Genomic DNA, 17,145 nt, shown 5'->3' with positions numbered 1-17,145 from the left:
CGCGGGTATACTGGGCTACCTCCTCAGGAGTCTCAGGCTCCATCTCCACCTTCCGGAAATGGGAGGAAAACCAAGTATATCGGACCCTGCCCGAAGATCTGTCAACTGGTGGGCGAGCTCCCAACAAGTAGATCTAGGCGGCCTCCCACTAGCCCATGTCCTCGTCATATGGGATCACCCAGCCTCCCATATCAAGGCCGGTCAATACGGCGAAGTCAAATGGGGTCATAGTCATGTCCCCAGTGGCAGAGAAATGAAAGGAGTTGGTGGTGTCCCACCATCTCTCCACTAAAGCACCCATCAGTGTCCTACTAGCCGGGCAACGAGATATCCCGGAGCAGAAGGGCCCAAACCCTGCCAAGTCAACCAAATCCCGGACAGCCTCTGGAAGCTCAACATACCACTCTCTAGCCACAACGGAGCCATATCCTCGTGCTATACGGGAGGTCACCTGTATTCAGAATAAATACATACATTCAGTCTCAAAATGAAATGAATGAGCTGTGTGCAAATGAAATGTATGAGCAGTGTGCAAACTAAAGCAGATACAATGCAATGAGCTGCGTGCCAATCGAATATTTGGGCTGTGTGTCCAAATTTCAACAAGTGTGTGCTTCGTGTTCACCTTCAACTTGGACTGCGTGTTCAAAAATTCAGAGTTTGGGTTGTGTGTTCTACTCTCGACAAGTGTGTGCTGCGTGTTCACCTTCAGATGGGCTGTGTGTTCAGAAATTCAGAGTTTGGGCTGTGTGTTCTACTCTCGACAAGTGTGTGCTGCGTGTTCACCTTCAGATGGGCTGTGTGTTCATAAATTCAAAGTTTGGGCTGCGTGTTCAACCTTCTCAACAAGTGTGTGCTGCGTGTTCACCTTCAACTTGGGCTGCGTGTTCAGAAATTCAGAGTTTGGGCTGTGTGTTCTACTCTCGACAAGTGTGTGCTGCGTGTTCACCTTCAGATGGGCTGTGTGTTCAGAAATTCAAAGTGTGTGCTGCGTGTTCACCTTCAACTTGGGCAGCGTGTTCAGAAATTCAGAGTTTGGGCTGTGTGTTCTACTCTCGACAAGTGTGTGCTGCGTGTTCACCTTCAGATGGGCTGTGTGTTCAGAAATTCAAAGTTTGGGCTGCGTGTTCAACCTTTTGTCAAGTGTGTGCACCTTCCATTCAGGTCGTGTGTTCGGAAATTCAAAGTTTGGGCTGCGTGTTTAACTTTCTAACAAGTGTGTGTGCTGTGTGTTCACCTTCAACTCATGGACTGTGTGTTCAGAAATTCAAGTGTTTGAACTATGTGTTCGAGATGCAAATAGAATACGGTGTCATAGACTAAAGCATTCTAAACAAGCGGTGCACTCAAATGAGCAGATAAACATAACACGGAATGCATGGAAAATGCAGGTTACATCGCAGAAAATATGAAAGCAAGGAACATACCTCCTGCACCTGATGGGAGAGGTGGGACTCCGGCTCCCGCAATAAAAGATCCCCGGGTCCTCGATCATCGAAATCGGTAAAATGGTAGAAAACTGCCTGGGGGAGCACATGTGTCAGAGGGTCGTACCTCTCGGGTATGAAGGGTCGAACCCTCGGAGGTAGAGCCATGATGTCGGGATCATCCCCGGTGCCCGGAGGACCTCCACCGTGAGGGAAATGACCAGCCATTTCAGAAAATCTGCAAAAAGAAGCAAAAATGAGCAAAATGAGTCAAAATTGAAAAAAGTCAACAAAAGTCAACTCTCGGGAAATGAAAAAGTCAACAAAAGTCAACCCCCAAGGAAATCTTCCAAATGTTGAGACAAACTTACCTTAAGTGGTGAAAATGAGAAAAGAAGCACCAAAATCAAAATTTAATCGGTCCAAAGTGCCGAAAACTGAAAGATTTCGCGAAAACAACTTGCGTAGGGCATTGGAAAACGCGTATAGAGCACAGATCTGAGAAAGAAAATGGTCTAGGAAGGTAGAGAAGGTGTTTTCAGAGCTGGAGTTGTGAGGAAAAAGTGTTTGGCCGAATGGATTTAAAGAAAAGAGAGTGAAAATACCAAAATGCCCATAGTTTTGGAAAAGTGGCCGGCCAGCCACCTTTTCGGGCAGGCCAGCCACCCCTCTCCCTCAAGCCTAGTCGGTGGCCTCCCCCTGGGAAAAAAACTGGCCGGTGGTGTTCCCCAGGTGCCCACCAAGCTCTCTGCAAATTTTTGGGAGGATTGGAGTCCCCGGGACCTGAAAAAGTACAAGAGAAGTGCACTTTTCGTCGCGAAATCGCTCTACCGGAACTTCAACTTCAACTTTCGATGTGTTTCTCATCGTTACTCGTCAAAAGTGAGATGTATCCTTTTTGAACATGTTGCGACCCCTCCGGGAGGTAAACCAGAGGTCGCAATTGAGTCGCCTTCGTCAAAAATTTGCATTTCTTTGATTGTCGTTTTGTGACAAACATGCATTCACACTTGTTTTGCATTGTTATGCACGTCACTTGCATTCTCATGCACACCACTCATACTATTGTGCACGTTTCACGGGTGTTGTTATACCCTCACGCTTAACCTGCGTTGTCACGCACGTTACTCCTCGTATTACGATGCACTTTTCTATCAACGCCGCGATTGTCTGCATTCAATATCGTTTTGAAAATATGTTGTTAACAATGTTGTGCTTGTTGAGTCTCTCTCTTTTCAGGGCACGATATTGTATGTATGGTTCATTTGAGGTTGGTACGACCAGACAAACTGCGTAGGTATTGTATCTTCTCCGTGTGAGATGTGGCGAGAATTGAATAATTCTCCGCATTCTTAACTGCATGAAATGTAGTTGTCGCTTTGCATTCTTGCTTAAAATTGTTGCATTTATTTGTGAATACTTGCTCCATTACAGCTTGCTGCATTTGCATGATCATGAGGTATCTTCGGCTTTTTGCATTGTTAGTTGCATTTTTGCCCCTGCCTGCGGGCATGCCTGCAGGCACATCTCTGTTTATCTTGTCTATTTGTCTAAGTCTTCGGCCTTGTCAAAAATGGGTCGTCTCTAGGCTTTGACATTCACTCCCGTCACTTATGACTTCCGAGTTTTGTCAAAGAGGGGCAACTGTAGACACCCCATTTTTGACCGACCTTAAGACTCAGACGTCACTGATTGAGCGCTCGGTGATATTGCATATTGTGCTCGTTCAGAAGTTTCAGAGTCCCGGCTGCGAGCCTTGGCTCCAAACTTCCGGACTCTTTCGTGCCTTGCCTCGGTTTGCGAACCAGGCTCTGTTTTCTCTATTTTCTCTTCTCGAAGGGAGGGAGAGGTCTCATAGATCATCTCTTAGTGGCCGTAGGCTACGTTTCGTGGTCGTAGGCCATTTTTCCCATTTGGAGCCCGGTTTCCGATTTTTCGGAGCAAACGACCGTGTGACTCGATTCGGGACTGCCTAACCACCTCTGTTTGCTCTAGTTTTTGGCACACATCTTATTTACTCCCTTTTTAGGAACACTGTGGCCCAAGAGACCAACTTCGTGGTTGAATGCCACCTCCGGTGCTTAACAGCCCATTTTCGGGGCCCCCGGGCCGTGCGTTTCGGTCCCCGAACCTCCGTTTTGCATCCGTTTTGGTTCATTTTTGGTGGAGACCTTATTTTCATTGTTAGGAAGCTTGTAAGTGGGTGGGAGGCCAGCAATTGTTCTAAAAAGCTAGCTTTATTTCTTCATCGCTCTCCGTCGCTCGTTTTCCTCACTAAAAAGCTAATGTTGACTACCCCGGGGCCACTTTCTTTAGCCATAAACCCCATATTTGTGTTGTACACACCTGGGAGGCCACCAATATGTATAGGTCGGCCAGTAATTGTCCTTGACCCTTTTGAACCCCTCTAAAAAGTTGGCTTTTCTCTCTCCTGGTTCATATTTTCTGGGTTTTGACCACATATTTGTGTTGTGCACACATGGGAGGCCACCTTTTTGGGGTGGCCGGCCAGCAATTTTCATTGACCCTTTTGACCCCTGGCCGGCCGGCCACCTGAACCTTTTGAACCTGGCCGGCCAGAATCCCCTCTCCAAATGCCTTCCAGCTGTACCCTCTGTTTCCCCCTAGATTTTGTATCCGGGGGGGTGCCTTTTGGGGGGAAAATTTGAATTGGTTTTTCCCCCCCTTTTCCTCCACTCCTCCCTCTATAAAACCAGACCCCCCAGCTCTATTTTTGAGGGTTAGAAATCCTTGTTTAGAGCCTTCCTTACATCTCTCCCTCTCCCTCTCTTCCAAGCCTCAAAACCCTAAAAGCCTTGCACCATTTACACACCAACCCATAGCTCCACACATCCACACTCCATTCCAGCCTTTTGAAGCTGATTTCCAGAGGCTAGGAGCCCCTCTTCTTGGTCCAAAGGCTGCTGGTTCATTGCTCTTTAAGGGTAAGCACACTTTTCCCCTAAACTAGTATTTTCTTGCTTCATTTATAAGCCTTGCTTGCAAGCATTTTTGGGCTCCGACCCAAACTGTAAATAGTCATATTTTGTGCTCATCTCCATGTTTGATTAAGGGTCCTTCTCTGTTTGAGGTCTCCTCCTCACCCTTTGTGTTTAAACTCTCTTTTAGGCCTATTTTTGCATGATATTTTAGGCTTATTTGTGAGCTGTTTCGGACTTGGTCATAAATGGTGAAATGTCTTTTTTTGATCCCCTCTTCAACTTTGTTGAAGGGCTCTCCTTTGTTTGAGGCCAGAAGCTATCACTTGTCTCTTTAAACTCTCTTTTAGGCCTATTTTTGCATGATATTTTAGGCTTATTTGTGAGCTGTTTCGGACTTGGTCATAAATGGTGAAATGTCTTGTTTTGAGCCCCTCTTCAACTTTGTTGAAGGGCTCTCCTCCGTTTGAGGCCAGAAGCTATCACTTGTCTCTTTAAACTCTCTTTTAGGCCTATTTTTGCATGATATTTTAGGCTTATTTGTGAGCTGTTTCGGAGTTGGTCATAAACTGTGAAATGTCTTGTTTTAAGCTCTTCTTAAACTTTGTTGAAGGGCTCTTCTCTATTTGAGGCCAGAAGCTATCACTTGTCTCTTTATCCCTCTTTTAGTCCTTTTTCTTGCATGATATTTTAGGCCTACTTGTGATTATTTTCGAAGCTTGACATAAACTTTAAAGTGCCTCTTTTTGAGCCCCTCTTCAACTTTGTTGAAGGGCTCTTCACTTTTTGAGGCCAGTTGCTGCCCCTTGTCTCTATTCTCTCTTTTAGGGCCATTTTTGCATGATAGATTAGCCCTACTTGTGTTTGTTTTTGAGAGTTGTCATAAACTGAAAAATATCTTGTTTTAATCTCATCTTCAAGTTTGTTTAAGGTTCAATTTTTTTTTGAGGTCATATGCTTCCTTGTATGCTTGATTGTCTCCTATTTTGAGCCTTACACCTAAGCCCTTGTTCCATCCTTTGTTTGGCCTTCTAGCCACTGAAATCCAGTGGATTTTCAGTGGCTAAGACACTATTTTGAGCTTCCAAATCAGAGGGGGGTGACCCCCTCTCACCTTGACTTGTTTGGTGGTCATTTTGGCCTTCCAAAGAGACCCTATCTTGCATGCTTTGGAGTCATTTTCTGGGGTCAATTTGGTGAGTTTTGGGATTACCATATTTGATTTTCATAGTTGTTTATACTATGCCAAATGTCTATCTTGCATGTGCTTAATGACTCCTTGCATGACCCTCTAAAGTAACTCATCATTTTTGCATGCCATGGTTGCATATCAGTGGTTATTTAGACCTATTTTCACATATTTTATTCACTGATTTTTGCTGGTTTGGTGAGATTCCATGTGCATCCTATATTTGCCATGTAAACCATGTTTGCTAGTCAAAATTGCATGCTATTTTAGTCCATCTTGCTAGCATCTTTTGGCCATGCTTTGAACTGAAAATGTCCATGTTTTGGGACTGTCTTGGCTCTGTCTTCATGCTTCATGATCAAATAATGCATGCTTTGTATAGCTACAAGTCATTCCATGTGCCTAGTTTCGAGTTTCGGGGTTCATCTCATGCATCGGGTGCCATATTTTCATAATTCGGGACCATTTTGCATCATATTTCAGTGCTGGAATCTACATGCTTGTATGCCATATTTCATGCCTTGCCATGCCTTGTTAGAGTTGCATGTTATGCCTAGGATCGGTCCTCGATTTGCGTGCATGTGTGCACGCATTTCGATAGTCTCATTTTCACCTATTGGCTACTGATGTGAGTGTGGCTGAGGTCCACTCATGTTAGTGTAAGTCCATTACGCATTGTGTATGCCATTTCATTTCATAGCATTGTGTATGCTAGGTTGTATGTTAGAGCATTGTGTATGCCTCGTTACATCGTACATTGTGTATGCCATTTCATAGCATTGCGTATGCTAGGTTGCATGTTAGGATTGCATTCATGCATGTCATGCATATTGCATTGTGCTTAGGATAGGAGTTAGCCCAAACACGGGAAACGAGGGACGTTTCGTACTCCGAGTGACGGAACGTGTCTCAATTCCCGGTTGCCGACACTCCGGATTATCCATGATGGAGTCTAGGCCTTATTGTGTCGATATGTGCATTCATTTCATATTGAGTCATGCAATTCAATTTCTCAGCCATCATGCATCGAGATGCGTGATTGGTGGCATGAGGATCGAGGACTACACTCCCTGAAGAGTAGTCATGCATGCATATGTGAAAATACTTTGCCATGCCCCTTTGTTGCTCTCTGTTGCAGCAAATCAAAAATCAGCAACCTTCCGGAGCCTGGCACGCATCCCAAGAATAATTGCAAACAGAGGCAAACTGGGGCATCGCAAGGGATTCTCTGCACAAGGCAACCCGAGCATGCATCATTCATCATTTGGAACAGAACTGAGGCAGTCCACGAATTTGCGTGCCATTTACTGCTTTCCTAGATTAATTTGGTAATTAATTAAGATTCTGTATTTATTTGGGACTGTATTATTTATTCATTTGGGACTGTATTATTTATTCGGACCCTCTGCGCGAGGGCAATGTTGTAATAAGTGTGCGTGTGTGTGATGTATGTCTTCCAACCCCACGTCTTTCTCCTTTTTGTTTACCCGCTTATGATGGTTAGCTTAGGGCATGTTTCAATTAGCATACAGTATGATAGCATGTTTGCATTCATTCATCTGTCTTGCATGCACCGGGCTCGGCGCATCATACTAACTGCATTTGTATTTCAATTCCGAGTTGAATACTTGTTAGTTGTAGCATTTCGTATGCCATCTTTAGAATAGCCGAGCCCATCTTAGTTGCATTTTGCGTGTGTTGCATTAGGCATTTCTGTATAGTTAGGATCATTCATGGATTTCTAATTAGCTTCTGTTTTGGCTTGGAGTACTCGGTAAGTTTTATGCTTTAGCATCCTTGCATGAGTGTGAGTGACTGCCATGATAGCATGCTTACCATGAGGCTATATGCTTATGTGATATAACTGCCTGAATGCCTATAGGTAAAGGTTGGATTATTTGAATTGGAATAAATGCATTGACTGTGAGTTTTAAGCCCACTAGATAGTGGCAAAATCATGTTTTTCTAAGCCCACCCGAGGGTGGCAAATCCACGTTTTAGCCTACTTGCGGGTAGCACCATCAAACCACTTTCAAAAATAAACATGAAATGTTTTGTTCTAATTCAGACGATCTAGTCTATACTTGTATGCTGTGCGCATCACATAGTAAATCTAGGCTAATAACCGGAATAAGAACGCATAAAGTTTTCAAAACTAAATATCATGGTTAGTAAAGGCCGATCTTTAATCGGGTGAGCGGGGGTGCTCACGAAGTGACCTTCCCCAATCGTACCCTAGTTCCCGAGCCGAGGTAACTTTGGTGATGACGGACACGTGGCCTTAGGCAACGAGTCAGGGTTTCCTAAATTTCCCAAAAAAATATATATATATTTAGCTGGCTGTAGACGTCCCCGAACGCCCCGGGAGGAACGAGCTCCCATTCTGTTCATTTTGGGGTCACTACAGCTCAGGACTCTCAAATTTGTCACGGTTCTAAGTCTGAACCAAAGAGTCCAAATCCAGCAAATCGTTTTGAGAAAAAACAGATTTTTTAAAAGAAGTGCCAAACATGGACTGCTTTGCCAGATACAGAGTCGCCACCTAAATGTTTTTTAATGGGAAGTTTAGGAAACCCTGACTCGGTGCCAAAGGCCACGTGTCCGTCATCACCAAAGTTGCCTCGGCTCGGGAACTTGGGTACGATTGGGGAAGGTCACTTCGTGAGCACCCCCGCTCGCCCGATCAAAGATCGGCCTCTACTAACCATGATATCTATTTTTGAAAACATTGTGTGTTCTTATTCCGGTTATTAGCCTAGATTACTATGTGATGCTCACAGCATACAAGTATAGACCGGGTCGCCTGAATTGGAACAAAACATTTCATGTTTGTTTGTTTGAAAATGATTTGATGGTGCTACTTGCAAGTAGGCTAAGACGTGGATTTGCCACCATCGAGTGGGCTTAGAAAACATGATTTTGCCACTATCTAGTGGGCTTAAAACAAACATTTGATTAATTGTCCCAATTCAGATAACCCAACCTTCACCCACAGGCATTCAAAGCAGTTATATCACATAAGCAAATAGTCTCATGGTAAGCATGCTATTCATGGCAGTCACTCACACGCATGCAAGGATGCTAAAGCATAAAACTCACCGAGTACTCCAAGCCAAAACAGAAGCTCATTAGAAATCATGCATGATCTTAAATACACAGAAATGCCTAATGCAACATATGCAAAATGCAACTATAGCAGGCTCGGCTATTCTAAACATGGTATATGTATTCAACTTGGAATTGAAATACAAATGTAGTTAGTATGATGCGCCGAACCCAGTGCATGCAAAACAGATGAATGAATGCAAACATGCTATCATACTGTATGCTAATTAAAATATGCCCTAATCTAACCATTATAAGCGGGTAAATAAAAGGGAAGAAAGACGTGGGGTTGGAAGACATACATCACACAAACGCACACTTATTACAGTTATGCCCCCGCGCAGAGGGTCCAAATAAATATACAGTCCCGAATAAAAGAATAGTACAGTCCAAATAATACAGTCCAAATAATGTACAAATTCCTAATTAATTAACGAATTAACTAAAAAAAATAAATAAACTGGCATGCAAGCCAGGGACTGCCTTGACTCTTCTCCGGGTGATGAATGATGCATGTGCGGGTTGCCTTTGCGCGGAAATCCATGGCGATGCCCCGATTAGCCTCTGTTTGCACTTTTTCTTGAAATGCGCGCCAAACTCCGAAAAGTTGCTGATTCTTGATTTTTGCTGCAACAGAGAGCAGGAAAGGGGCATAGCAATGTATTTCACAAATATATGCATGCCTCGATCCTCGTGCCACCAATCACACATATCGATGCATGATGGCCGAGGAGCCGAATTGCGCAATTCAATGTAGAATGAATGTACATGAAAATACAACAAAACCTAACTCCATCATGGATGATCCGGAGTGTCGGTGACTGGGGAATTGAGACGCGTTCCGTCACTCGGAGTACGAAACGCACCTCGTTTCCCGCGCCCGGGCTAACTCCTATTCCGAACACAATGCAATATGCATGACATGCATGAATGCAACTAAGATACAACCCAGCATGCACAATGCTATGAAAATGAGATGCCTCGAAATGCGTGCATACGGGCACGCAAACCGAGAAAATGTATGAATGCGATCTAAGATACAACCCAGTATGCACAATGCTATGAAAATGAGATGCCTCGAAGTGCGTGCTCATGGGCACGCAAACCGAGGAAATACATGAATGCGATCTAAAATACAACGTAGTATGCACTATGCTGTGAAAATGAGATGCCTCGAAATGCGTGCACACGGGCACGCAAACCGAGAAAATGACATACGCAATGCAAATGACATGAAAATATGACATGGGCTTACACTAACATGAGAGAGCCTCAGCCACACTCACATAAGAGGCCGATGGATGAAAATGAAGTGCCTCGAAATGCGTGCACACGGGCACGCAAACCGAGGCAATGGCATATGCAATGCAATATGGCTAAAATGGCATATAGAATGCAACATGGACTTATACTAACATGAGAGAGCCTCAGCCACACTCACATAAGAGGCCGATGGATGAAAATGAAGTGCCTCGAAATGCGTGCACGCGGGCACGCAAACTGAGGCAATGGCATACGCAATGCAATGGCATGGAAATGACATATAGAATGCAACATGGACTTATACTAACATGAGAGAGCCTCAGCCACACTCACATAAGAGGCCGATGGATGAAAATGAAGTGCCTCGAAATGCGTGCACGCGGGCACGCAAACCGAGGCAATGGCATACGCAATGCAAATGACATGGAAATGACATATAGAATGCAATATGGACTTATACTAACATGAGAGAGCCTCAGCCACACTCACATAAGAGGCCGATGGATGAAAATGAAGTGCCTCGAAATGCGTGCACGCGGGCACGCAAACCGAGGCAATGGCATACGCAATGCAATGGCATGGAAAATGATATGCAAGCATGCTAATGGATTTTCAGCAATGAAATGTGGGGGAAAACAGCCCCGAAGTGAGGCGAAAACATACCCGATGCATGGAATAGTCCCGAAGCATGAATTTTGGGACCCGAAATGGCCTATAGCTATACCAAACATGCACAATATGGATATGCAATGAATAGACAGAAGCAAGGCAGCCCCAAAATTAGCATTTTACTAGTACAAAGCATGGCCAAACAGCAAGCAAAGATAGGGCAGCAATGGCATGCAAAAATGGCCCTAAACATGAGGTTATGAAGCAAGTGGTATATGTAAAACCCAAACTGAAAAATTCCCTTCTACAACATTGAAGAGGGACCAAAAATAAGAATATTTACAGAACTGTAAAAAACCCAAAAACAAACATAGACATGGCTAAGCTTTTATGCAAGAAAAAGGGCCAAAAGGTGGCCAAAGAGGCAAGTGGTCTATGCACAGCCCAAACTGAAAAATTCCCTTCTACAACATTGAAGAGGGACCAAAAATAAGCATATTTACAGAACTGTAAAAACTCCAAAACAGTATACAAACATGCTAGAAATGCAATGCAAAATGAGGCTCAAAAGAGGCTATAACACAAAGTATGCAAAGCATTCACCAAACAGCCAAAGACCCTTAATGAAACATGTTAAGAAGGTCAAAATAAGACTATTTCTAGGCCTGTAAAAAGACCAAAAACAGAAGCATGATAGGCTGCCAAAGCATGCAAAAATGGGGACCAAAAGAGAGATATAACATGAAGTGACATATGGAGGTCCCAAACAGTGATGAGCCCTTCTTCAATGATGAAGAGGGGCTCAAAATAAGCCTATTTACAGAACTGTAAAACGCCCAAAAATGGAAGCATAATGGGTTGCCAAAGCATGCAAGAAAATTGACAAACAAGGGGATATTGAAGCAAGTGCAATATGGGGGCCTCAAACAGGGTTGAGCCCTTAATGAAACAAGAAAATGAGCTTAAAAGAAGGCCACTTCCAGTTTTGGTCGGAGCTCAACTCAGCAAGCATGTATGGCTTAAAGATGGTGCCAAAATGAGCTAGAAAAGAGGGCAATTGGACTTACCTTTGAAGACCAACACTTTTGTTGCTTCTTGGACCAGATTTGGTGAATCTAAGCTGCTGGAATCCCCTCCTTTGCTGCTGGAATGGAGTGGTGATGGTAGAGCTTGAAGATGATGAAGAAATGGAGCCCAAAACTTGAAGGAAATGGGGTGATATGTATCTATCTCCTCCAAGCAACTCTTGTAACCCTTTCTCTAGAGTTGGGAGGCTCTCTATATGGATAAGAGATGGATAGAAGAGTCTAGCCAAAGTGGAGGGAAAATGAGGCCTTTTTTCCCTCCAAAAGGGTCCCCCGGATGTAGATATTTTTGGGGGAAAACCAAGGCACAGCTGGAATGTACTCAACCTGAAGAAGCAGGCCGGCCTGACATTTTGGCTGCAGGTGGCCGGCCGACCACTTCCCCTAGCCGGCCGGCTAGGTCAAAGGAAAAAAGTGGCCGGCCTGCCAGAAAAAGTGGCCGGCCACCCCCTAGGATGAAGCCCCAGAAGTTAGCTTTTCAATGGCCCAAACCTTGCATTAAAATTCCTCCTGTAGAAAAAGTTATGCCCTTTTCCGTGAAGCCGCGCAGATTCGGTCCAAGCGGACTTCAACCAACCACATCTCTCCCCCCCGGACTTGGACTTGGGATATTCTTAAGTGCAAAATGAAGCCCTGGAAGTAAGCTTTCCAATGGTGGTGGCCTCATATCTTAATTCCTCTTGTGTAAAGAGTTACGCCCGTTTCGGTGAAGCCGCGCAGATTTTTCTCCTTCCCGGATTCATGCTGAACCACTTTTGACCAAAAAGAAGTTGGCTTTCAGCAAAATTGCTGGCCTCCCACCCTCCTACAAGCTTTCTAACAGTGAAAATAAGGTCTCCACCAAAAATGAGCCCAAACCGATGCAAAATGAAGGTTCGGGGGCCAAAACGCACAGCCCGAGGCCCCGAAAATTGGCTGTTAGGCACCGGGAGTGGTGTTCGACCATGAAGTGGGTCTCTCAGACCTCAGTGTCCCTCAAAAGGGAGCAAATAAGAAGTATGCCAAAAACCGGAGCAATAGGAGATGGTTAAGCGGTCCCGAACCGAGGCACACGGCCTGACGGCTCCGAAAACCGGGAACCGGACTCCGAAATGGGCAAAATGGCCCGCGGCCACAAAATGTAGCCCACGACCACTAAGAGATGGTCTACAGGACCTCTTCCTCCCCTCAGGAAAAGAAACAGAGAAAACCGAGTCTGGTTCGCAAATCGAGGCAAGGCACAGAAGAGGGTTCGGAAGTCCGGAGGCAGGGCTCGCAGCCAGGACTCTGCAACTTCTGAACGAGCACGATATGCAAAATCATCGAGTGCTCAACTGGTGACGTCTGAGTCCTAAGGTCGGTCAAAAATGGGGTGTCTACAGTTGCCCCTCTTTGACAGAACTCGGAAGTCACAAATGACGGGAGTGAATGTCAAAGCCCAGAGACGACCCATTTTTGACAAGGCCGAAGACTTAGACAAACATACAAGATAAACAGAGATGTGCCCGCAGGCATGCCCGCAGGCAGGGGCAAAATGTAAATGATATGCAAGAAGATTTTGAAGATTGGACTTATACGCTACGCGAGGCCGGTTTTGAAAGTTGGACTTATACGCTACGCGAAGCCGGTTTTGAAAGTTGGACTTATACGCTACGCGAAGCCGGTTTGATAATTGGACTTATACGCTACGCGAAGCCGGGCATCACTTATGATCATGCAAAGAGAGCTGTAATGAAGCAATTATGCGAAAATAAATGCAACATTTTAAGCGAATACTAGGCAAGCAAGTAAACTCGAGCCAAACTACACTTCGTGCAGAAAGGATGTAAGAAAATTATGGAATTCTCACTGCAAATACAGTGTGCATGTGTGACAGATACACAGAGCGAACATGTGATTGATACACAAAAAGGTGAACACAAAGTGTGATAGATGCACTAAGTGAACAAGTATGATAGATACACAAAGCGAGAGTGTGTGATTGATACACAAAAAGGTGAGCACAAAGTGTGATAGATGCACTAAGTGAGCAAAGCGAGTGTGTGATAGATACACTATTTGAGCAAAGTGTAATTGATATACAAAGGGTGAAGTGAGCAAAGTGTGATGGATACACACTAAAGGTGAACACAAAGTGTGATAGATGCATTTAGTGAACAGAGTATGATGGATATACTAAAAGCGAACACAAAGTGTGATAGATGCACTATGTGAGCAAAGTGTGATTGATACACTAAAAGCGAACACAAAGTGTGATAGATGCACAATGTGAGCAAAGTATGATTGATATACTGAAAGTGAACACAAAGTGTGATAGATGCACAATGTGAGCAAAGTATGATTGATATACTGGAAGTGAACACAAAGTGTGATAGATGCACTTAGTGAACAGAGTATGATTGATATACTGAAAATGAACACAAAGTGTGATAGATGCACAATGTGAACAGAGTATGATTGATATACTAAAAGTGAACACAAAGTGTGATAGATGCACTTAGTGAATAAAGTATGATTGATATACTAAAAGTGAACACAAAGTGTGATAGATGCACAATGTGAACAAGTATGATGGATATACTAAAAGCGAACACAAAGTGTGATAGATGCACTTAGTGAGCAAAGTATGATTGATATACTAAAAGTGAACACAAAGTGTGATAGATGCACAATGTGAACAAGTATGATGGATATACTAAAAGCGAACACAAAGTGTGATAGATGCACTTAGTGAACAAAGTATGATTGATATACTAAACGAATGAAGTGTGATTGATACACTAAATGAAAGAAGTGTGATTGATACACAAAATGAGAATGTATGTGATAGATGCACAAAAGTGAATGAAGAAAAGTGTGATAGATACACTAAAGAAATGATCTTCAACCAAACTTCTTTGAACGAACCGTACGTAGGATATCGTGCATGAATGAGAAAGAAACTTGATAGGTACAATGCAATACAATGCATGATGTTTAATGAATGTAATAAACAAGCGTAGCGGCGCTTTAGAAAGCACCTCACGAGGTGAGTGGCGGTGAACCGCTCTTCTCCGATGGGGATCGCCCCTTGTGCTCTTCGAACACTTACCTTCAATCTTACAGTATAAAGGCTCTGAAATATTGACAAGGATTCTTCACGTAGAACACTTTGGATGTTGCCTTTCTTCCTGATCATATTCACAACTTTCCCTATTCTCCAACGGGGTGACAGACTAGGTTGGTTCAGTATCCAAAATTGAGGTGCATACACGCTATCTCAACCTATGGGGCTTCCATATAGATTTCAAGCCGAGGACACGCCTCTGGGTATTTAAACCAGACTTTAGTCCTGGAAATCCCGAACCTTTATGTTCTAGGCATCAGCCATTCGAACTCTAGTTTCCACCGTCGCAGTTGGTCTCCTAGGAACTCATTGCAAACATAGCCAAGATGCCTCTGGCAGGGAATGGTACTCAGGGAGAGCACTTGATCGCCATTCTGGCTTGAAGCAGACTTGATCTTGAGCTTGAGGTAGAGGCACACTCGTACTTCGGAGCATTGGCAAAACCTAAAGAGGTACACACGGAATGCAGTCTCGAAACTTACTGAAGCTGAAACAAACTCAGATGCTCGACATTTCCTCTTTTGCTTTTGCTTTGTAGTCTGGAACCCATATAGCTTCAGACAGGTCCTGATTTTTATTGTTCTGACATGACCTGGGTTGAACCCTACAGTTTTATGAAAGAACGAATCTTATTTTGCACAGATGTGGAGAATGGCATGGCACTCGGAGCACAAAACGATTTTATTTTGGAATTGGTAAATGAGTTTTTGACCGGGTATCGAGCCTACGATCGAACACAGCAAAACGACTCAACAAGGAAATAAAAGGCACGCAACCTAGACACATCGAGTAACACTTGAAACGACTCAAAAACAAGAATCGAGACACAAAACAAAAGACACGACACACAGACGTGCACCGGGAGCCTGTTTCACCGGGTAGTGTTCCCCACCCTTTCTCATTTGTGGTTCTCTCATCACTCGGCCCTCAAGCTCTGTTTTTCTAAAAAAGCCCTCTTCTCACTTTTTCTCTCATCGTACATCACTCTACTCTTCAATCTCTCGTTTTTCATCCCTCCCCTGGGTGGTTGATGGACGAACAGCAAATTGTGGGCTCGCGCCCTTAGCGTTCTGCTAGATTTTCTTTCTTCTGCTCATAGCAGTGAGTTCCTCTCTCAGAGGGGTTGCGCTGCAACAGGATGTGTAGCAAATCGGCAGCTAACATCGGTTGATGATGCTCTGTTGGGGAATTCGGACGTGATCAGATCTGTCCAGGTAAGGGAGTGGAATATCTTGTCCCATTCCGGTTCGTGCTTCGCACTTGGCTTGATACCTCGTTGCTTGGAGGATGAGAGAGCTTTCAGCCCTTTGTTGTTAACTTCAGTTGTGCCCTATTCTGGCAGGTAGAGTGCCCTTCTTGGCAAGTATGTTGACAATGGGAAAGACAGGAAGCCTGACTCAACTGTGCCCCTAGTTCATCATTTTGACCATTTTTTGTTTTAGTTTTCTCCTAAAAATTTTGACCAAAATGAGAGTTAGATAAACATGCTTGTTCAATTTTCTGATTTAAAATCATGCAAGTTAGGCTGTGAGCACTGAAAATTTTCCTCTTTTAGGTCCAAGAAATGGTCCAGTTTTGAAAATAGGATACTTTTCGAGAAGATTTAGTCAACCCTAGTAAAAATTTTCAAAAACTATTTTTGCGAACGACCACTGCTCAACGATCACGGAACCTACTCTTGAGATGCACAATCTCAGATCCATAGCAATGGAAAATTGCCCCTTGTCTAAAGGACACTGCATGGCAACGGAAAGTTGCCCCTTGTTTGAAATGACGCTGCGGCGTTCTGAATGGCAACGGAAAGTTGCCCCTTGTTTGGATAGCACCGCAGCGCATTGAATGGCAATGGAAAGTTGCCCCTTGTTTGAATGACACTGCGGTGCATTGAATGGCAACGGAAAGTTGCCCCTTGTTTGAATGGCACCGCAGCGCATTGTAGGCAGTCCTCAGAGCGACGAACACAACCAAACTCTCGGATACAGAGAAAGCGAAGATGATCAGAACCATCGCATGGACACAATCGAATTGTTTTACGGCTGGACTTCAGAATGAAGTTGCCTACGTATCCCAAAGATGGGAATCAAGCCTCACGTAGTTCGGGGTTAAGGTACACTCGGGTATTAACCTCTCCTTTTTAGGCTCTAATTTTTGCTAAGGCGCCCGTCGCGGGTTTTCGACCTTGCGAGCTTTGTTCTTCTTTTCTTTTTTTCTTCTTTTTTTTTCTTTTCATCCTTTCTTTTCATTTTCTTCATTTTCTTCTTTTTCTTCTTCTTTTTTTCATTCTTTGCATTTTGCTTTTTTTGTTCTTTTTTGTTCTTTTTCTTGCTCTAACTTTTGCCTGGGCCGCCCTTCCGGGTTTTCGGCCCAGCGAGCCTCTCAAGGGTAAAAGTGTAGCTTTGTCCATGCCAAATGGTTTTGAGATCCTGAAGTCATCTGAATCCAA

Source organism: Camellia sinensis, chromosome 12 (genome assembly GCF_055761805.1).
Source record: "Camellia sinensis isolate YWXY chromosome 12, ASM5576180v1, whole genome shotgun sequence".
NCBI lineage: Eukaryota > Viridiplantae > Streptophyta > Magnoliopsida > Ericales > Theaceae > Camellia > Camellia sinensis.
Note: the sequence above shows the minus strand (reverse complement) of the source record.